This window comes from Pinus tabuliformis, chromosome 1_2, assembly GCF_031772625.1.
Source record: "Pinus tabuliformis cultivar Carrire ecotype Pingquan chromosome 1_2, CPIR1, whole genome shotgun sequence".
Lineage (NCBI taxonomy): Eukaryota > Viridiplantae > Streptophyta > Pinopsida > Pinales > Pinaceae > Pinus > Pinus tabuliformis.
Window position 1 is genome coordinate 106,293,412 of NC_142298.1, and position 24,413 is coordinate 106,317,824.

At 35.9% G+C, this 24,413-nt stretch overlaps 1 pseudogene; it reads right to left on the reverse strand.

Annotated features, from left to right (window-relative positions):
* Positions 1-12,650: 12,650 nt before the first annotated feature.
* Positions 12,651-14,480, reverse strand: LOC149204720 (protein RTF1 homolog pseudogene; annotated as a pseudogene).
* Positions 14,481-24,413: the final 9,933 nt, after the last annotated feature.

Here is a 24,413-nt window from a genome sequence, read left to right on the forward strand (position 1 = left end):
TGAGGATTAGTCAAACTTGTGCTTGATGTTGCCATTTCTGAGTGTAAAAAAAACTTTCTACCTTCTGGTAAATATGCTAAAAAACAATCTGCCCTCAAAACATATTTAACTGCTAGTGAAAACACTTGTTTTTACACTAACATAGTTTAACGTGCTCCGATACCATGTTAGAAAAAAATGAATTTACGGGGAGGCAGAGGAGAGGAGTCTACACTCTGAAATCAGTTGCAGAAAAGTAAACTAGCTCAGAAATATTTTCCGGAGTGGATATCACAACCACACAGGGACTTAATTAAAACATAAATTTTACTCACAACAAAACAAAGTAAAACAAATGAGGTTGCCGTAAATCTACTTGTGAAGGATTAATGCCATAATGCAACATGCCACAATTTATATTATATGTCAAAGCATAAGGAATTACATTAGCGTGATAAATGGAGGCTGCAACTCCAAGTGGAAAACACAACAAACTTACTGCTATTAATGCATCACAGGGTTATGGAGTAAACTTTTGTAAAACTACATAAAATTGGTTTTCATGCACCCACCAATATTTCCTCCACAATTTTCTCCTCACTACCTCACATACTCTCGCTCTCTAACTTCCCTAGCATTCCAAATGACGTTTACATTCATATTTATGTCAACATACAAAGTTGACATTAATACATGACAAGGAAAATAATTAATACGCAACATGGATGACTTTACATAGTAAATGGTTTTCAGAACTTGCAGGCTTTATGGAGTGTGGGCAACAGTCGCGGAGTGAATGCTTGCTCATATCTATTTACCAAAATTTATTCAATGCCTTAAACTCTCTGCTGTGTTGCGGAATGGAGTGAAATGGAGATGGAGTGTGGGCAACAGTCATAGAGTGAATGCTTGCCCATATCTATTTACCAAAATTTGTTAGGGTTGTCTTTAGCGCGACTTTTTGGACTTTTTGTTATTTAAACTAGTTTTTTGATTGTATATATAGATTCAACACCTTGGAAAACCCCTAGGGCACTTCGATTGCACATGATTACCCATCAAGCTTGTGATTTCAATCAATGTCTGCCGGATTTTAGAAAAAATTGACTGGAAAAACCCACCGTAAAAGCTTCCAAAATGTCGCACTAAAGACAACTCCAAATTTATTCAATGCCTTAAACTCTGCTGTGTTGTGGAATGGTCAACGTTGTACTTCTGCTCCAATTTCAGTTCTTCCGTCTGCAAACAAAATCGCAACCGTACAATAGTTGACTGGGAAATCATGGTGTTTTTCTAGTGTATTTAAGGCGTTGGTTGGAATTAATATTTCCAACATTTATCATAATTTTAGTTCAAATTAGTAGTTCAGAAGCCTTCACGGTAGTGCAAAAATATAAGTTGTGATTTTTTGGAAATGTGTTTTTTTTTTGGCCACCAATATTGAAGAGTAGACGAATCCACAACCATATGTTCATCTTTTATTCTTGTATTTTAAATCCACTACATAGATAGACAGTTAGAGTTAACAATATTCCACTATCAAACTCCCCAAAATGTAAAGTATGGTACCTAGGAAGCCGAAATGCCCAAATGGTTCAGAGGGCTTTCTAAACCTGTCTAGAAATCCAAAAAGCCTGAATGGATCAAATGGGTTTTTAGGCCTTATTTAACATCTAAGGTATTGGTGGGTATTGCCATTAATAGGAAAGCAAAATCGAAATGTAATTTTCTTCCACTCTTAGTCTAGTGGTGGGCCAATAATATTTATTGGTGCATTTTACTTTATTATCATAACCATCCATTGCATTTACTTCAGCGTAAGGGGCGACTAATGCACTATGCTTTGAACTGGCGTTACCACTAGTAGCAACTGGAGAGTCAAAAATATTCGGAAGCTTACTTTTAACAGATGCTGATCGGAAAATGTATAAATATGACGTGGGAATGTTGGTCAGGAGACAAATATTAATGGGTGTGTTTTGCCCCATGTATTGGAAAAAAATGAATGTTACAGCTATATTTTAGGAAATTAAATGCCTCCATTTCTCTTTCCTTGTAAACATATTTCCACTGACAATCTAAGTTACAAATTAGCAAGTTAGACAACAGAACACTTAAGTTAGTCATTTTGGTTTTCTTGAAATAAATGTCATTTTGTTCCATGCCATAAAACAAAAGATTGGTTCAACAAAAGAGATGGAACATACAATATGTCTCAAAGCCATCTCCAATGAGCTCTTTGAAATTGTTCTACCAAAACCAAAACTATCAGGAGATGGTGTAGACTTCACCTGACGTTTGTTCTGCAAGGTGGAGGTATTACATCTAGATATTGCTTGATCTTCATGCCTTCGTGTGATAGACTTTGCACTCATTACCTTGTCTACCATTTTTCCGCCAAGTACAACATGTATCATCACGTCTGGGCCATTAGTATGTGGTTTTCCAGATCTCAACGTAGATCATTCATTATGATGGCTCTCATTTGAGATTCTTCCTCTTGTGACACTAGGAGAACATGACTGTCTTCTCAGCCTGCTACTTGCACTGGTTATTTCAGTAGTAGGTGTTATAGATCTGGGAGCTCCAATTCTGCCCCGCGTGGTAGAAGGTGGTCTCTAGGGAATTTTCATTCTTAAATTTGGAAGTGTGTCAAGAGAAAATCCAGGCAACAATGGAGGCTGAGATGGTCGTGGCTTTAGTGAGGGTGAGTTTCCTCGGGAGGCTGGTGGGTTTCTAGAGGGCATAGAGGATATTTTGTTGGCAGAAGAAGAGTGGACAGGAGGACAATAACTGATCTGGCTCAGGCTTGGAGTAGATGGTCGTCTTGTAGGTGTGGATGGTATGGATAATGCTTTTTATGATGGAAATGTAGACCTTGATGTAGGAACTATAGACCTGCCTGTAGGTGTTGAAGGCCTAGATGAAGCTGGACCTGTCGACCTTGTAGTGGGGCAGAATAATTTAATGTTGCGGGCCCTATAGACCTTGTTGTAGGTGTAGATGGCCTTGATGATGCAAGGCCTGAATGTATTGAGTATCTTCCACTTGCCATATTTGTTGAGCTATTTCATGTGGGGGAGATCGTTTGACGAGTAGTCAAATTATCTCTCACAATCTTTGATGAAGACTCGTTATGCATGTTAGAGAGTAGTGCACCATAAGAGGTAAATATAAGAAATCATATACTACTTGCATTGATAAGAAAAAATTAAGCATGCCTTTGTCAAGGTCAATCTGAAATTCACCCATAATATTGTAAGCATATCTCAGTAAAACAACCTTAACAGAAAACAATGAATCTTGCATGGACCATTAAAGAGTGCTATTATTAGGGAAAGAAACTATGTATTTCTAAATAATGGAGAAGTCAGTGCTGAAAACCTACATTGATAGTGTTGCCCAGTTTTGTGTAGTTTGAGCAGTTGCTTCAGAATGAGAAAAATATACAATCTTTTAAAAGAAGTGTATAGCCCGAGGAAATTTGCATACAGTAAAAGGATATGAAATTGAAGTAAAAACATAAAAAGAGTTTAATAGGACATTCAAATATTGGTAGTCAGCATCAAGGTTAGTTCTAAAAATAACAATCAAGGCAAAGGCTATAGTTAAAACCAAACTTTTATGGTAGGAACATGATTTATTTGAAATTTTTATTATTTGGGCAAAGCCAACAAGCCAACTGTGAGACACCAATTAATTCTCTCATCAATACATGTAGAAAAATGTCATGGACGTGGTAGAAAATATGGAAACAAATGAAAATTTTGGTCCAAATGCCTTGAAAGGGTGGTTTTCTATATGAAGGCGAGTTCTAAAAGTAGGAGTCACACTATGGCTCTCGTTAAAACCAAACTTGTCATGTATTCACATGATTTATTTTAAACTATTATTACTTGGAAAAAGCAATCCAGTTGATTTTTAGATTTCATATATTTTCATCATTTGTCTCATCATCCTATTTAGAAGTTGAAACTTATATGTGGTAGAAGACATTAAAAAAAATGGAAAGTTTGGTCCAAATGTCTCGAATAATGGTATTTTAGGTTAGCTATGAAAATTAGAATCAAGGTAAGGCTCCACTTAAAATCAAACTTTTCATGAAGACGTGTGATTTATTTCAAACTTCTAGTATTTGGGCAAAGAAATCCAGCTGATTGTTTGACCTCAACAATTTACATCAATTGCCTCATCGTCAAACCTAGTTCATGGTAATTCATGACCTTTTGGTGCCATGGACACCAACTGGACTGGCCGGTGGCAGGAATAAATACCCTCTCATTATCATAGAGTGATCCAATGCCGAGGTGGTCATCAAATTCTTGGAGGTGGAGTTACCAGAGAGAACCAAGGAGTTTGAACTTAGCAATTAGTGGATAGGAACAAAATTAAAGTGGGGAAAATATTTTCACCTACAGTGTGCAATTGAAGTGGCCTTGTGAATTCTTCCAACATGGAGGTTTGTAACCATTGGTTACGAGGAAAATTTTCTTAGGTACACCATACAGTTGTGTCCCTAAGTCAGAAAAAGAAGCGTCACTTAATATGCAGTTGTTCCCTTTTATATAAAGGAAAAATTTTATAGACAATTATTTCATGTTTATCTCATTAAATGGTTGATGGCATGTGTGATCTCAAGATTCTCTAATGATTTTCATGTTCTAGAAAAAAAACTGGAGCGTTAGTTTGTTGTGGTTTTAGAGACGGCCATAATAGGAGAGATATAAAAAACAATAATTTAAATAATAGTGTCACTGAGTATATATAAGCATTTTTTATACATCTAAGTGATTGGTTATTTAATTACCTCCTCAACTAAAATAGTATATTTTTTAATTTTACCTACCCCTAATACAAAAACTAACTAAACGAAAAGTTTTTTTTTAACATTGAACAAGTGATTAAAAATGATGTTTACAAAAATAATGATTTTAAAAATCTCGATTGCCAGCTGCTCTTTTTCACAAGTAGATGTGGAATCCCATGGATGCTCGATCAAGTTGTTACTACCCTAATAAAGATAGAACTAGCATTTGCACCTTATGTTGCAAAGGAAACACCGTAAGGCATAGAGTGGGGAAGAATAGCGACATGTGAATGGGAATTGTTGAAAGCAAGGGTAGATGATAATGTGTATTCTGAAAACGGATATTTTGTTATGGTCAACCTACTGCATTCATCAATTAGATGGCGATGAAAAGTTTCGGGCCCAGGCTGAACCAACACAAATCTTTTCTGCGAGACTGAAATTGCCTAAATGATTCCTCAATCAATGGAAGTAACTGTTTCCCTCCCCTGATACCTAAAATACATTGTAGGAGACTGATTTTTCAAGTAACTTAATATAACTAGCAATTGCCCCAAAAAGTGCAAAGAGAGGCTGATTACAGACAAGTTTTTTTATCTATAAAGTGTTGAGAATGGAGGATCTCGGATTAGACTTTAGTTGGACTCCATTGGTTTGGGAGATGTATCATGTGTTACCATTTGTGCATATTATGGGCATAAAGTTTGTTATGATGATGGATATTATTTTCCACTAGTTTTGGGTTGGCGATAACTTTTGTGAATGCCTTGGGTAAGATTCCATCTCTTGGATAATGAAAATTCCGCTGTCTGTTTAGTCTATACTAGAGTACAATGATTGTTGGCAAAGCTAAAGAAACTGACATCAATGTACAGAGCCAACGTAACTCGTAGTCATCAGTTTTTATCCATACAGGGCTATGATTATAAGTACTAGCAATTTGAGCAAGCAACTGGTGTATTTGCTAAATAGAGATCATGTTATCCTCGTGGAGTTATTGGTTGTGCTTGGAAAATATAAAGTAGGATTGAGCATCGACTATCTAGCTCGATGGAATTTTTGATAAGTGCTGGCCAATTTTATCTATTGTGTAATCATCCAAAACATAGAGGCTAACCCAAGTGGATGCTTCAGTGGAAATTGTGTGGCCCTTGCATTATCTAGGTCCTATAGAAGCAAATAACAAAAATAGCATCAAGTACAATCCATCTCTAAACCGAAAAAACATCAACAAACAGGGTCCAGATGACCGTTAGCATAAAAAAAAAAAAAAAAATCATGTTACAACAAATACCTACATATAATCAAAATCATTGTCTATATTAGGATCTCCATCATCAATATCACCCTCTAAGCATTAAAATAGGATAGAAAAAAAAGTAGCATCTCAAGTCAAGATTTTGTTTTAGTGATGGGTACATTTTTAGTAGGGTTCTGAGAGAAGAGTTCATCAACCAATGTCACTAACATTAAGGTACATAGAGAGCTTAGTGTTCTTGATTAATTACTAGTTCATACCCTCATACATAACAAAATCCAACGGAAATGTGGCAATCCCCACAATCTTGAAATCCTGAAAAAGGTTGTCAAGTCTACTAAATTTTGAGTGAGATCTAAAATTTTACTTTCTCCATATGAAATTCAATGAGGTCAGAACTACTATAAAACATCCAAAGTCATTTCATGGTAATGCTATGAATTGCATATGCAATACTAAAGCCATAGGCTTGAATATTAGGCTACCCCACTAAAAAATTCTTGTTTTTTTCTAAAAAATAGTTACGTTTGGAACATCTTTAATAAAATTGTGCAAAATTGGCCAGTTTGGTACCTAACCAGCTAGTGCAATACCAAACTGGCCATTTCCGGTTCCAGACCTCGAACCAGACCCGTTTGGGTGTCAAAAAGATCGAACCGGCTGATTTCACCAGTTCCGGTCTGGTTCCAATAACACTGGTTCTATGTTATTCAAGATTTTTGAGCAATACATTGTAGTTATCATGCATGCATATTTATGATAACTACTATAATTTTTCTTACCTTTGTCATTTCCCTAATTTAAAGGCTGCTCTGAGTTACTAATAGAGACAGTTTTAAAAGATAAGGGTTTGAGAACGTTGCTTTAGTTGGTGGAGGCTTAGTACATTTTCTTCTAAAGCTTTGGCCTCAAACTCGAGAGCTACTTGTAAAGCATTCTCCAAAGCATTTATACTAAGCAGGTCCATTTTTCTTTGGATATTTTGGTTGAGAGTCCTCTGAGAAGTGAGTCGAGGAACTTCCAAGTTCATCACAATGGACTTGAAGCCATCAAAAATATTGTTTGATGCCTTTGACCAGGTACTTTCCTTATGTGAAGCTATTGCTTCATGATTTCCTCTCCTTTCTGCTTCAGGTATAACCTATCTTGCATTTCTTGCTTGAAGCATATCAAAGTTTGTGTAGGAGGTGAATTTGAGTTGACTAAGTCCCGTACAAGAGCCCACCGCCATGTTAAGGGTTGGTTGCTCCATACTGACTTCTTTTAGCATCAACTTCTGTGCATCATTCAATTGTTATATTGGAAAGAAGGTTTCTCGTACAAGATCCCACCACCATGTTAAGGGTTGGTCACTCCATACGGACTTCTATTAGCATCAACTTCTGTGCATCATCCAGTTGTTACATTTGAAAGAAGGCTTCTAGGCTTTGTAGTGAAGCATCCAACACTTATATTTTAGGATTGAAAGCTTGATATATAGTTCATATATCAGTGATGTTATTGTCCCATAATATCGTAAGACTAAAAGATTCATATCTGGTTTGAATTTCGATGATAGTGCTGGCCTCACATTCTGCTGGACTCCACATTTTCTGAAAGGCCGAGAACATATTTTGCATTTTAGATGCAATTGTTGGTTGTCAAATATGTCTTATACATTATTTTTATTAGACTTCATTCCTGCAGAGATATTTACTCTTGGCTACTTCCACAGCCATGATAGAGAAAAGAAGCCCAAACACTTGTGAGGCTTCTTCCTCTGCATAGGTGGTGTGTCAGAATGGGTGCTCTTTTTGGTAGACATTTGAGTAACGGTCTTCCACCAATATAATATTCCGGTATGCAAGTATAATTTCAACATAGAATTGCCTACATGAACTTAGACCTAAACATTCCTAGAGAATAGAGACTTCAAAGCTAGTTCTTCAAGCGCATGTAATATAGATTCATTTAGAAAAAGGATGCGTGAAGACAATTGTAATGTTGATGACAGACTTTGATCACTGTATTGAGGAACTAACAATGTGCCCGAGCCCTACTGGATTGAGAGTTTTGACAGGGTTTGTGTCTGACTAATATAGTCAGTGAAGGTGAGTATTGAATAAGTTCTGATTGGACCCCAAAACCATGATGAGTCTCAATGATTCCTCAGTAAGGCATCAACCAAAATAATGCAGGAATTACACAAGCCTTTCGGGATGCTCTCTAAAGAAACATGAAATTTCTCATTGTGTTCAACAACGTTTCTATTGAAGGTCAAGTTGGCTCATGTAAAGTAAGGGAAATTTTGCATCTTCAAGAACTTCACAATGTCAAAGACAGTCGTATTCTCTTGTCCAATGTAAGAAGAGAAAGAACACTTACAATGCAATATCTTCATAAAAACATACTAAGAAATGATAGTTATCAAGATAGAATCTGAATTCAAATGTGGATACCATACAATACAGAAAACAATTGGCCCACAAAACTACCGTTTAGAAAATTCAGGAGTATACATATTATTAGAGCAAAAACATGCACTTCTTCAAATTTGTTGAAAAAAATAGGTATGTGGATAGTCGAGAATAGTTTTACCAAAAATTTTAATGATTGGATAACATAAACCCCTACAAAAATGCTCAAAGGTCCGTTGAGCCTTCTGATGCAATCCCTTCAATAAATGTATTTCGTGATCATACACTATAAACTGCACGAAACCCAACAAAAACTAGAGTAGCAGGTCTTCTCTAAAGAACATTAGATTTATTATTGAGATTATTACAAGTTTGATTTAAAAAAGTTGATAGCCATCACACTATTTTCTTGTGCTTGGTGGGCGTATGTATTTGTTTGCGTGTGTTGTGATTCTACTTTTGATAATTTAGGTCATGTAACCTATTCTAGGTGTTCTAGAAGTAAGAAGGATATGCACAGATATTAGATACACCCTTTCAAGTTGAAAAAAAATTAAATAACCACATAGAAAATAGAGAATATATGACTAAATACCTAGTGGAAGCTACTTATTTAGAATGTTGGTTCAGTTGGCATGCTTCTTTTGAGTGTAACTTTGTTTATGAAGGTCTAAGCAGGCCTTTAAGGTGCAGGCAACAGTGTCCCAACTACAAATGTAGTCTCCTCGAGACTTCACACATGAACAAAATAGACAAACCTCTCTAGGCGTCAACAGCAGCATAGTCTCCTGAAATATCCCATGGCTAGCTCCTAAATGAGGGAGTAGTGACAGGCATTGGTGGGACACAGAGAAGAAATGGGAAAATAACATATTCATTGGTGGCTTGAAAGTTAAAATGCATTTTCTTAAGAATTCTTTAGGGTTTCTTGGGAAGATGATTTTTTTGGGTTAAAAATGGATTTGGTTTGGTTTAGTTTTGGACAAACAATAGATTGACTATACAAATCCCAACTGAACCGAATTATTTGGCTATATCAAAGTTCTTCCAGATTTTCGAATGTTTTCCTCAATTCAGCCAAACTTTTTTACCATGTAAAAGATAGTTACTTATTAGCTAGAATTGCAATCAAATGAAAGCAAGAATAAACAACTAAGCACAACAAAACAACTACAACTCTAAAAGCATTTAAGAAAACTATACTACAACAACAAAAATTAATAAAACATAGCATATCAAAGTTTGTGTAGGAGGTGAATTTGAGTTGACTAAGTCTCGTACAAGAGCGCACCGCCATGTTAAGGGTTGGTCACTCCATACTGACTTCTTTTAGCATCAACTTTTGTGCATCATTCAGTTGTTATATTTGAAAGAAGGATTCTCGTACAAGAGCCAACCACCATGTTAAGGTTTGGTCGCTCCATAAGGACTTCTATTAGCATCAACTTCTGTGCATCATCCAGTTGTTACATTTGAAAGAAGGCTTCTAGGCTTTGTAGTGAAGCATCCAACACTTATATATTTTATGATTGAAAGCTTGATATATAGTTCATATATCAGTGATGTTAGTGTCCCATAATATCGTAAGACTGAAAGATTCATGTCTGGTTTGAATTTTGATGAGGGTGTTGACCTCACATTCTACTGGACTCCAAATTTTCTGAAAGGCCGGGAACATATTTTGCATTTTATATGCAATTGTTGGTTGTCAAATATGTCTTATACATTATTTTTATTGGACTTCATTCCTGCAAAGATATTTTCTCTTGGTTACTTCCCCAGCCATGATAGAGAAAAGGAGCCCAAACACTTGTTAGGTTTCTTCCTCTACATAGGTGGTGTGTTAGAATGGGCGCTCTTTTTGGCAAACATTTGAGTAACAGTCTTCTACCAATATAAGATTCTGGTATGCAAGTATAATTTCAACATAGAATTGCCTACATGAAATTAGACCTGAACATTGCCGGAGAATAGAGACTTCAAAGCTAGTTCTTCAAGCGCATGTAATATAGATTCATTTAGAAAAAGGTTGCATGAAGACAATTGTAATGTTGATGACAGACTTTGATCATCGTATTGAGGAAATAACAGTGTGCCCAGGCCCTACTAGCTTGAGAGTTTTGACAGGGTTTGTGTCTGACTAATATAGTCAATGAAGGTGAGTATTGAATAGGTTCTGATTGGACCACAAAACCATGATGAGTCTCAATGATTCCACAGCAAGGCATCAACCAAAACAATGTAGGAATTACACAAGCCTTTTCGGATGCTCTCTAAAGAAACATGAAACTTCTGATTGTGTTCAGAAACGTTTCTATTGAAGGTCAAGTTGGCTCATGTAAAGCAAGGGAATTTTTGCATCTTCAAGAACTTCACATTGTCAAAGAGAACCGTATTCTCTTGTCAAATGTAAGAAGTGAAAGAATACTTACAATGCAATATATTCATAAAAACATACTAAGAAATGATAGTTATCAAGATAGAATCTGAATTCAAATGTGGATACCATACAATACAGAAAAAAATTCGGCCACAAAACTACCATTCAGAAAATTCAGGAGTATACATATTATTAAAGCAAAAACATGCACTTCTTCAAATTTATTAAAAAAAATAGGTATGTGGTTAGTCGAGACTAATTTTATAAAAAAATTTAATGATTGGATAACATAAACCTGTACAAAAATATTGAAAGGTCCATTGAGCCTTCTGATGCAATCCCTTCAAGAAATGTATTTCCTTATCATACACTATAAACTGTACGAAACCGAGCAAAAACTAGAGTAGCAGGTCTTCTCTAAATAACATTAGATTTATTATTGAGATTATTACAAGTTTGATTTTCAAAAGTTGATAGCCATCACATTATTTTCTTGTGCTTGGTGGGCGTATGTATTTGTTTGCATGTGTTGTGATTCTACTTTTGATAACACAGGTCATGTAACCTGTTCTAGGTGTTTTGGAAGTAAGAAGGATATGCACAGACATTAGGTACACCCTTTCAAGTTGAAAAATAAAAATTAAATAAGCACATAGCAAACACAGAGTATATGACTAAATACCTCATGAAAGCTACTTATTTAGTATGTTAGTTCAGTTGGCATGCTTCATTTGAGTGTAACTTTGTTTATGAAGGTCTAAGCAGGCCTTTAAGGTGCAGGCAACAGTGTCCCAACTACAAATGCAGTCTCCTCGAGACTTCACACATGAACATAATAGACAAACCTCTCTAGGCATCAACATCAGCATAGTCTCCTGAAATCTCCCATGCCTAGCTCGTAAATGAGGGATTAGTGATAGGCATTGGCGAGCCAAGGAGAAGAAATGGGCAAAACATATTCATTGGTGGTTTGAAAGTTAAAATGCATTTTCTTAAGAATTCTTTAGGGTTTCTTGGGAAGATGATTTTTTTGGGTTAAAATTGGATTTGGTTTGGTTCAGTTTTGGACAAACAACAAATTGACTACACGAATCCCAACTGAACAAAATTATTTGGCTGTACCAAAGTTCTTCCACATTTTCGAATGTTTTCCTCGATTCAGCCAAACTTTTTTACCATGTAAGAGATAGTTGCCTATTAGATAGAATTGCAATCAATTGAAATCAAGAATAAAAAACTAAGCACAACAAAACAACCACAACTCTAAAAGCATTTAAGAAAACTATAATACAACAACATAAATTAATAAAACATAGCATTTATTACATGAATATGAAAAACACTACATATTTCAACAATAATTTAGAAAAAGGCATCACTCAACATCAATCTCAAACAACATAAAATGCCATGTTTCACCAACTGCATGATAACTTGCAATGGAATAGCATTACTTAGAGGAAAGGAATCCTTTTGGAACATTATATACCATTTTTTAGCATAATGGTTGAGACAAAAAAACACCCTTGAACTTTAGATTTCAAGAAAATACAGCCTATATTTCTAACACATTGTTGATTTCATGCCTGCCAACAATTCATGATGTTGCTACCGTTAAAAGACAATCCTTGGTTGACTAGGTTATTGCAGTTGTGTTTTAAAGTGCCTATAATGGCACACTACATATAGAATTTGAAACAATTTACAAAAATGTTCACTTTAAGGCTTTTATACATATGTTTCTGGCAATCCCAAAAGGAAATTTCCGAATATTTCATATAAAAATTAAATGGGGAAACCAACAAGCAGAGAAAATATCATTATTTATTTTCACAGCAGGCCTCTTCTATGCTTGTAATCATTCATAGTTAGTGTCAGACTATGCCTCCTTCCATCATTACTAGGAGCTTGCACTCCACAAGTTGACTCAATCTTCTGCTTTCTAGCCATAAAAGCTAAAGGGGCCCCTTGAGCACCCCCATACTTCTGCAGTCCAGCAAGTGAAATTGGAAGTTCAAAATCATGCAAAGAATACACCTTTGCATCTTCTGATATAGGAGCATCAGTGTCGACAAGCTTTCCATCATCCTCAACAGTTTCTATTGCTATGGCTTCCTCTACTTAGGTTGTATTTTCCTCTTTGTTCGCGTCAGTGTTGTCTTCAACAACCTTTGCTTTTGTATCATAATAATTTTGAGATTGAGTCCAACGTCGAGTGAAAGGATCATACCCTGCTTCACCTGCTTTAAGATTAAGGTTTAAAGGCTTCATCTCAGAAGTGTTCTTGAAATTTTCAGCCTTGTTTTTCTTACTCATTTCTGCTAGCATCAAGGATTTTGCATCTTTGCTTTTGCTTTGAAGAGAAATGACTTCTAGTTCCTTCAATCTCACTTTAATTCTCTAAACTTCTGGATAATCATGCCTACTCTCCGCCAGCTCCATCTCTCTTCTAACCCTATCCTTTTCAGCAGCCACATTCGATGGCCTGTTGGAAGCCAACTTCTTTTCTTGCAACATTTGTTTTACAGTTTCTGTAGAATACACAAATTTATTTATCTTTTTTAGCGCATTTATTTTTTCCTCAACTTCTGCTCGACTAATCATCCGACCACCATTGCGTTCTACTTCCTATTCCCAATCTAAAAACTCTTTCTCATGTGGAGGTGAATCAGACACTCTGGCCATCTGCCATCTTGCTGCACTGCTCTCGCTACCCCAGAAACAATTCAAATACTTGTATGTGGTACAGTTCTCAAACTTGTATTGTTTAACAGGGTCTGCCGCATCAACATTTTTTACCATGCAAAGACGGTAAGTACTCTGTCCGAACTTGGACATTCCTATCCCAATTCTTACAAAGTAGCCCACAATGATATTCTCAAAGAATGGTTCCATAAACCACTTGGCAAGTTTTGATCTTGTTATTGTTATGCTTCTAATATCTTCAAAGCTGGGAGTGTCAGCAGAGCCGGGACCATCATCGCCACTTCCTTCTCCTTCACTAGAGGATGACAAACTAAGGCTTGGACTCGCATGAGATTTTCTTCTACTAGGTGACGAATCTCGCCCCTTAGATGAACCAGTATTATCTCTCTGCTTACGCTGAATGTCAGAATCCTGTGCTTTCTGTCGCCTTGATACCAATTCACTCAAAGCATTTTCTTTTATAGACCTTGTCGATTTCATAGAAGAGCGCATCCGTGAAGATGGAGGCTCTGTTTCTTTCCATTGTTGATTTCTAATCTTGTTTTGGTGAGCCCTTTTACGCATTAAATAATTATCTTTTGCTTTTGTTTGTTCTGCCAAAATCAACTCCCGGTCTAGTTCAGACATTTTCCCAAGCTGCTCCCTATCTTCATCATCTTTCTATAAATCACTTCATATCGATAATTTGCTATCGGAATCATCACAGCGACCCCTGTCATCATCATCCTTGTCACCAGAATCAAATCTCTTTTTCAGGGGAATTCTTGACCCAGAAGCCTTCCTTTTTGCTATCCCAGCATCATCTGAATCATTGTCATCAATGTATTCCGAGTCACTGCCATCATCTGAATCATAATCTTCCAGCCTCCCTTTCGCAGGATTTCGGTTTCGCTTTCCATCATTGGTAGATGTTTGACCAGCTGCTTCTAGCAGAAAATGCTCCAGTTCAGCCATAATATTTTTTTCCCTTCTAAACACCCACGCTGATTGAATAGTTCTTCATTCCCTCGTTAGAGCAGAGATTGTAAATACCACTCCTCAATAGATCTTCAAAACCTAAAACCTACTGTCCGTCAAATAGATTAAAATTGTGAGAGGCAAACCACACCATGGAGCTTAAGAAATGTACATCACCGACATTACGTTTTGTAATACATGGTCCTTACAATGAAACGAACATTACTATCTCAATTAGTTCAAAAGAACCCTTAGACCTGTAAAGAAAGCACATTGAACATAGAGATGGCAAATTTCAAAAATATTTCTGAGCCAAATTCTTCATAGAACTGAAACGTTTGAGAAGTACACATATCACAAACCAAGTATGCGCAAAAGCGTGAGAATATAACAAACCCTAACTATACAATTAATACTGACCAAAAGTCATAGAATAATAAATAGCACATGAAATTCAAACCAAGTAAAATCAAAGTCCTACCAGAAATCTGAATATTGCCCTAAAGAAAATTTTATATTCACAATGAAAAAAAGGGCGTTACAGAATAGGCAACGAAACCCTAAACGGCCAACTCAAATTTATATTAATGTAAGTACAGACACTGACGAAACTGTGCAGATGTAAGCTACTGAAAGAATGAAAAGACACCAGATTTCTAACAGAGATGAGAAACAGATACAGAACAATTAATGATTGAAAAAACTGAACTTTCTACAGGGAAAGAGTTAACGAACATTGTCACAAAAACCGAGTTCGAGTAAATAAATGGAATTTTATCTGATTGTCTGAAACGATAATTACCTGAATCCAAAACATCACCGAATACACAGACACTGTTTTCAAAGAAAGAAAAAAACAGATCTCGCAACAAAAACTGGAACTCTCTGGATTTCAGCTAAAATAACTGGAAAGTGGCGAAGAACGTCTAAACGAGCGGCACGAAAATACACATAAAATCAGATATTAACACATACCTAGCCGACCTGAGATGAAACAAGGCCGAAGACCGGACACCTGAACTTGTAAACAGACCGACTCTGTCTCATGAAGCCCTAGCTCACATACCTCCAGAGGGAACATCCCCTAACAATAACTCTGAAGACAGAGAGGCCATTGGGTTGGGAGACAAAAGGACAGTGTGAGGATTAACGATCAAACTTCGTTCAATCGTCTAACACCACAAATCCACGGTCAACAATAGGACACGACATCGGCTGGGGCAATTCATTTGAAAGGGAAATGCCTTACGACGTAATTATGCAATGCCATTAATTCTTGTAAATAACGGTTTATGTTGAGCAATCCCTCTAATATTTCCCTGCTTGGAGACTAAGTGTGAACATGCAACAAAACATAATTTTTTTTTTTGTTTTCTCCAATTTAGAGATTCTAGAGACATGTTTCTATAAATTATATATATATATATATATATCATTAGGTTTAATGAAAGTTTTTAAAAATGATTAATTTAGAAAAAAAAAAATAAATGTGTTTTTCTTTGAGATTAGAGAAATGAAAAAATAGAATTGAAAATCTTTAGAGCTTTTTTATGTTAAATAACTCAAAAATATTTTAAAAACTTACTAATCAATTAGAACTTTTTTTTTTGTTTTTTTCTTTCTTTTGAAAACCACTTTTTCCATATTAAAGAAGTGGAATTTTTGGGTTTTTGACTTTTGAGTAGTGTTGTTTTGAATGTTTCTATTATAATATAAGTCATATATAACCAATTTTGGTTAGTTATTTTCTCACAAATTGTTCATAAAAGAATGGTTGTAATAGATGAGCTTGGTGGCTCAACAAAAATACTTTTCTTCTTAGCATTCTGTGGTCAAATGAATCCTAGCTCAAGATAATTCTTTTAGTCTTACAAGTCCTAAACAATCTCATTCTTCTTAGTCAATTGTAGTAACATTATATTGTAATATTTTTTCAAGGACTGATATTTATCAAACAATATATTGTTATCTATTTGAGGAAGGTTAGCTTCTTAAATAGTCTCATTAATAGTCTTGTAAGTAGAAAATGTCATTAGTTAGTTGGCAACTAGCCTCCTCTAGCCTATAAATTTTCTCCTTCAAGGAAACATTTTTTGAGCAAGGGAGTCTTAAATTCCTCACCCAATTCAACAACAAGGTCAACCTTCTTCTTAAATTCATTTGCAAGATTATGGAAATAAGGTTTCTATGAAGCTCTTGAGGACAACAACCTACCCAAGTTTCTTAGCCATAACATCAATATTCAATTGATTCTTCAACTCCTCATTCTTTATCTAAAACAAAGCAATGACAGACTACAAGGTAATGGTTTTCTTATGAGACTGATCAATAGCCTTATTTTCATGGAGGTCCTATAATAGTTTACCCATGGAGGTTTCACCTTGTTTACAAATATCTTAGCAAATAAAATTGCATGCTCGGAAAATCATATACTCTAACTTCAAGCGATCCTAGAGATGGAGAACATAATGTGGATAGAGAACACAAATAAAATCCAAGAAATATTATTCTAAGAAAATAAAAAATACATAAATTGGGAGATGCTTGAAAGGCCTTTGAATGTCTCTAAAGGAGTCATTATCAAATGAACTCATCTATCCAAAATTTGTCAATCCACGGGTTAAATATAGAATTAGTATACCATGAGAAGGAAAGAGTCATTATTTACACCATGAATCAAGGAGCTTATAACTTTAATTATGGAAATGGCTACAAATGAAGAAATACCTAGAAACCTCTCATTGATAATTTTGATCATTAAATTATAGGACATTTTATTACTATATATTTTTCAATATAATATATGTTTTGTTTTAAAATTTAATTAATATTACAATATATTTAAATTTAAATAATTATTTAAATAAAGTTAATAAAATATCACATGTACTATGGCCTATTACATGTTCCTAAATTTTTCTGCTAGTATAGGTGTTGAAAGTGAGCTTTATTTATGATAAAGAAATGAGATTAGGTTTCCATTAATGTTATAACTTTAATAAATAGTCATAAAATTATTATCAATGTTTTATGTCAGAGTGAGAACTATGTTATATTAAATTATATGAGATAGTGTTGTATTATTTAAAAAATGACAAATTGTATGATATAATGGTGCAACATTTGTTTAGAAAAAATGACTATGTACTTTTGTATCATTTGCTATATATATATATATATATATATATATATATATATATATATATATATCAATCGTTCATGGAGTACGAAACACCTCCAACACACTGGAAACCACAAAATATGGTTTAATGCCACTGCCTATCATGTGGAAACTTTGCTAATGATGACATTATACAATGCCCTTTGCTACAAGAGTGGGAGCTTGAGGAACCCATTCCAAGATTCAATTTTCTTTAAGGATTACATTCTTCCTACTAATTAAAAAGATTAGATTACATGGAGAAAGGGATCATAGTCTAGTTCAAGGTGGGCTTTTAGGATGGTTTTTTTCATCAATTTACTTTTACACATCGATACTCAAATATTGAATTGAATGAATCTAGTTACAGATATCGTAAAGTAAAATAAAAACATTGTATCGATGTGAAAAATATTCTAGGCATGACTGTCAACTTTTAATGCATAATTGACTTCCATTTTTCTTTGAAACCATGATATGATGCATTTATATATTTAATTTCCTTCTTGGAATTGATTCAGAAATCACCATATCCTAAAGAAAATGACAATTTGAGGCTAGCAGTTGCATTGTTCTTCAACTTCAAAATGCAATGAGAATGATTTTGTGTACTAGTTTGTGTGTAATATGTTACCAAGAAATGTTATGGAACTCTAAATAATTTGAAAATATCATCTGTTGTCATGCAAGCATCGAAATCACTACAACAATACATAAAAGAGGAAGAGGTTAATAGTGACAAGGTGGATTGTGGGAGTGTTACACAGTATTTTGTCATACCTCCTGCACTTCCTTGTGACATATCCTAAAGTGCATAAAAATGACCATCATGTCGTGTACTCATTCATATATGAAACTCAGATCCTTCCTAAGTCATTGATTGGAAAATGCCTTGAGCTTCCCTTGAAAGAAGTATCTCTTAAACCCTAATTTGAGAGTCATTGCTCTTATGAGACTAAAAACCACGATGGTCGCCTATTGTATTATACTCGACCTGCGATGACATCGCTATGTTTACTTGTATACCCAGGATGATCCCAAAAAGGATGAGAAGCTTCATGGTCTAGAAGCTTCTAGAGCAGCGAGCTGGAGGTTGTTCGATGTAGATGAGGCCGAGTTCTCCCAACTTGGCCTCTTGGTATTATCTCAGTGAGCTACCTCCTTGAGATGAGGGTCTACTCCTATCTTTGGAGAGATCATAACTCCCTTTCCCTACTTATATATTCATCCTCTCCCATTCCCAAATGGAGAGTCTATGTCTATTTTCACCCTTATGCTAGGATTGTGCCTATATGCTACTCATTTGGCTTGGAGAAGGAGTGCTTGGAGAGCTTAGCTTGGACTTGGATATTCATTCAAGGAGAGCCTATTAACATCAAGGCTTGGTTGTATGCTTCCTTCTTTATTCTATTAATACACAACTGTTGGTCCATTTTCCATTGATGTGTATGCTCATGTATCATCTATCTTAACATTCCTTGATCAGTTAAGTAGGTTTCTTTTAAATATGCTATTTGTATTTGCATGCCTTGTTGTGTCTTGATCTCTTGTGCAGGTGTATAAATGCTATGAGCAGCTGGAACGAGCTTGTGACACAAGTGATTCAAGGTCTTCAACAAAGGAGATCGAGATAGCATCAGCACATGGCAGGCCATCTTCTTCATCTCTCATTTCAATTGTAACTTAGGGAAGTGTCTAGTAGATTGTCACTTAGTTTGCTAGTCCTACTCATTGTGCTAGAGGGATGATCTCTGTCTGTAGAGAGGATTTGCCTAGACAACAAAATGGTGACTCCACTGGGGAAGCTATAACCCTTTCCATTCAATCCTTCACCTTGAATTTATGATGAGTTAGACCAATGGTCAATTTCTCAGCGTGTCTAAATCAATCTGGTTTTATACCATCACTCATTACTACCTTAGAGTGCTAAATCTAGATTGTTTCTTGGAATCTTTGTTGTTATTTCCCATATTCCTCACCCATCGCAGGTTTAGATCTAATAGTCATGATGGCATCACAGTTTTTACCTTTACAACCGTGATGAAATTTTTTTCTTCATTGTTTGGTCACGCTGAAATCATCACTACTTTTTCTATACAAAGTAGTGATGATGACCCCAACCATCATGGGTTTGGGTATGTAAAGTAGTGATGACAACCCAATGATCATGGGTTTGGGTATATAAAGTAGCGATTATCCTTGAATGTGAGAATTTTTAAGGTTTCTCCCTTAGAATCCAATGTGTCTTGGCCCCTAAGATCTTTTCCTATCCTGTATACTTGGATTTTTTAGTTTTTCATTAATTGTCTTGATTAATTTTCAAAATTTGTCTCATTGGTTTTGAAGTGAAATCTCATTGAGTTCTAGGTTTTCTAGTCAATTGGTCATCACTCGCTGCTTGTCAGCATCATTTAGCTATATCTTTTGCTGATTGATTGAGTGTTTTTTTATGTAGAAATCATTGGAAACATTGTTTTTCAATTGTTTTAAATTGTATTTCAAATTTTACTTTTCACGAAAATGCATTAGATTAGTTGCATTAAAAAGTTATTTTTTGAGATTCATCATTGAAAATAGATCACGTTTTTCAGTGATTGAGAGCTAAAAACTGTATTAGGTGCATCAAATCATTCAAAACGAAAAGAAAAACATAATTAATATAAATGCATCTTAATAAAGTTAAAATCATTTTTCTTTCAAAAAGTTTCATTTAGGATAGTGAACATTCAAAATCATTTTTACTTTTGGCATTGCATTTGGAAGATGAAAATGAAAGTTAGTGGAAGGAATTTTTGCATGATGCATTTTGTTTGATGCATTATTGATTGAAATTTCTTCCCTTGGTTAGTCTAGCTTCCATTGAAATAAAAAGTTTTCCTGTTCTCATATAGTTGCATCATAGGTGTTCAGGTGACATCGTTTTGAGGCTTAAAACTAAAACATAATTGAATATAAACATTAAAACTTACCTCAATTAACCAAAGGAGCATTTGGAACTTAACGCAAATATATAGAGGTCTAGGCGAGTGATGTGTTCCGATGTCTTTAAACATAGCAGCTGTCGTTAACTGCCTGTAGTGTATCCTGGGGCTGAAATCTGTCCCAGTATGGAAGTATATAGAAGGTTCTCCAGTACTTTCAGGTATATTAGAGGCACTTCAGTGTGATAAGTATATAGGGATGCTCTCATCAAACGGTTCTGCATTAGACATCGCCAACATGGACTTGTGCTCCCCGTACCATTGAGTATATATTGGAAGACCCCACTAGGTTGCTATATTTTAACCACAGCTAACCAAGCCAACTACCTTATAAATGTGATACACTGAACACAACATTCGGGGAGATTTACCACCATATGTTAAGTCCTTGGTTTCGGTTAAGGTGTATATTGCGGTTCATGGATACTTGGTAAACCCTTTTGCCTAGATTACCCCTTTTTTATTTATTTTTGTTAAAGTTCTAAAGTCAATTAATTGACTGCAGAAAAACATCCTTCCTATGGAAATACTCCTTAGTAGATCTTAGGTTGATACCAATGGCAACATTTCCCAAGTCTACCAACCAAGGAAACCCTTTGATGGGAATCCTATTCCTTTTCCTTCTTTTGGCAATATAGGTGCTCCGTATATGTCAATGGTGTCCCTTCTTGTATTGACCGTTGGTCTGCCAGTTTGGTTTTTTTCGACCTTGGTGATTCCGAATGTCCAAACTGATTTTCAACCGAGTTCTCCTCCACCTAAATAACATCAACCTCATGTTGATCCTAAAGTTGACCCCTCTCCTTCTTTGCCTATTTCTTCACCCTATTCTTCCTCTTTTCCTAGTGAAAGTTTGGATTCTAGTAACCAAGAATCTAAGAAGAAGAAGAAGAGGGCGAAGAAGAAGAAGCCAGATAAGCAAGGGGGAAACCAAGTAGCCATTTCTCCTGATGCAATTGATGTAGAAACATCTTCCAACCCGCCCCAGAAAGTAAAATTACCTTGCATGTTATGTAAGGGTGGCCACCTTGTTCGGAATTATCTTGGTATTCCCAAGGTCTTAGAAGTTTGGTCTACAGGTTCAAATCGACCTTTTTCATCAGCCTCTAGCGATCATGCTGGTGATAAACCTTCAACTAGTAATACTAAAGCTCATGGGAAAAAGGAAAAAGTCAAATTTCCTTGTAAGTTGTGTGAAGGTAATCATCCCATTCACCTTTGTCCTTTTATGGATGAAGCTTCCAAAGAGTTGGAAAACCTTAAAGCTTCCCAACCTTGTCTTGTGGTTGGTTATTGGCAGATTTCCCTCAATCCTTCACTAGTTGATCAAGTGATTGATTGAAAGCCATCTTTGGTCAACCCCGCTCTCTCTAAAAGTGAGTCTCGTGGGTTCGTTCTCGACCAACAATTGGTCAAGAAAATGGTAGACTTGTTTCCACCTTTAGTTAGCCATACCTTTTCGGTAGAGAGTGAACCTCATACTACTCAGGTTCTTCTAGTTTCTTCAGTTTCATATGAACTAGAGGGAAATCCTCCCATTCCCAAGGTGCATGAGAGTAGTCGTCATGTTCCCATAGAGAAAGTGGGTAGATCTCACATTCCTACGACACCCCCTCCGAGTAGTTTAGTCACTTCTTTTGATTGGAGTTGATTGATAGGATATCGTCTTTTGCCTTATGTGCCTTTCTAGTTTACAGTGAAAGCTTACCATATGGCCATACCTAGCATAGTCATAGACGAGGGTGCATATGTTAACATCCTACCCTCAACTGCTTGGCAAGGTTTATGTTCTCCTCAGCTTGTCCCGGTCACCTAGAACCTATTAGCTTTTAACAGAGGTACTAGCCAACCGTTAGGGATCCTTCCTAAGTTACCTGTTACTTGGGGAGGAAAGATTGTCTATATAGATGCGATGGTTTTCCAAGGCCCTTTAGATTTTAATCTACTTCTTGGTCATGACTATGTTTATGTCATGGGAGCCCTTGTTTCTTCCCTCTTTTGACTGAAGTGTTTCTCACATGAAGGAAGAATTGTGATCGTTGATCAACTTACATTCATTGGTCCTAAATCAAATCAACCATCATCCCTACATGGTTATCATATGCAAGCGGTCTCACCCCTGCCACATGTTAATTACGTGGCCACCTATTCCATACCCACATCTATTGATGATCTAGTAGGTGATGTAGTATGCCATTTACTGGGGGCATTGGAGCTAGTTTTTTCCATTGGATCCCTGGACATGTATCCCTTCCAAAGTATTGTTATCCCATTTGATGAGGACCTCTTGGAAGCCATGGCCTCTTTTGGGTGGTGATAAAGGGTATGGAGCAGAGTTCTTTGTCTTGTGTCAAACTCATTAAAAAATGAAACAAGGACCATGAGGATAGTTCTTTTACTATGCCAACCTCGTTAAAAAATAAAATAGGTGTCATGAGCATGGTTCTTTTCCTGTGTCAAGCTCGTTAAAAAATGAAACATATCCCCTTCCAATTCAAGTCTTTGATTAGATCTCATAAAATCCCAGTCGAGGCTTTCATTTGATCTCGTAAGTGAGCCTTCATTCCATCCACATGTTAGTAACTAGTAGTCTACTTAGGTGAATGAAATGAAGCTTAGGGGGCATGTACCTCAAATTGAGCCATTATGCTGGGGGCATGCAAACTTATCTCAAGCATAGTTTATCTTTGTTTCAAGCTTGTGTAAAACTGAAACCAAATCCAAGCATAGTTTTTCCCATGTTTCAAGCTTGTGAAAAAATGAAACCATATTCAAATATACTCAAGCATAGTTTCTCATGTTTCAAGCTTGTGTAAAAATGAAACCATTCCCATTTTACATCTCGTGATTTTTGTTTTTATCAGCTGATTTTTTCCAGATGAGCCTTGGTTCTTTCATTCCATCGTCACCATCTCTTTGGTTGATCATATGCTTTCACTTGGTTGTTTTAACTGTGCTTGAGGAAAAACTGCAATGAGTGGTCTTATTAGCCAACCTCTTTACCATTACATGTTTTGAGTAGTTCCATCATCACTAGAACCAATTGTTATCCATTTATACCACTCGTTCTTCCAGGTAGATTCATCTTTCAACCCTTTTCTGACTCTCACAAAAAGAAAAGATTATCGAGTACTTGTCGTTTCGAGCTCGTAAAAGTAAATGAATTGATGTCATATTAGTATATGTTCACCCCTTTTTCGGGTTGAGATTGACTATTTACAAAAAAGGTACACCTTGGTCAACATGGTCAAGAGGTTCTCTCGAATATTGTTTTCTACCTTTTCAAGTTCGAGAGACAAATTACGAAAAGGGGCCTGATGGATTTTTCTTTTTTCATCTCTTCTTCAAACACTCTAAATATGAAAAAGACACTAGGTTACTCTTCCATCGGACTCATAAAAATGAAACGGCGAAAGACTTGTCACCATGAAGAGACCAAGTTTCTCCTTCCTAGGACTCGTAAAACTTACTAGGATGGGTTCACCCGAAGGGTGAAATTATACGAAAAGAATATGGTATCCTCTTCAAGCTTGTGTAAAAATAAAGAGGTACTCACTAGAAATAGTGGGGAAAAAACGAAAATGAAACTTCTTTTGTATAGGTAGCATGTCGCTCTTAAACATGACACTCTTCTACTTTCGTGTCAGGTTTGGGATATTCTCACTCAGTCACTTGTCCTTCTGGGTTTGGGATATTCTCACTTAGTCACTTGTGCTTCCGGGTTTGCATGATCCATTTTTTGCCTCTCATTTGATTATTCCATTTTGTCAGCATGAATTTTAGTCCTAT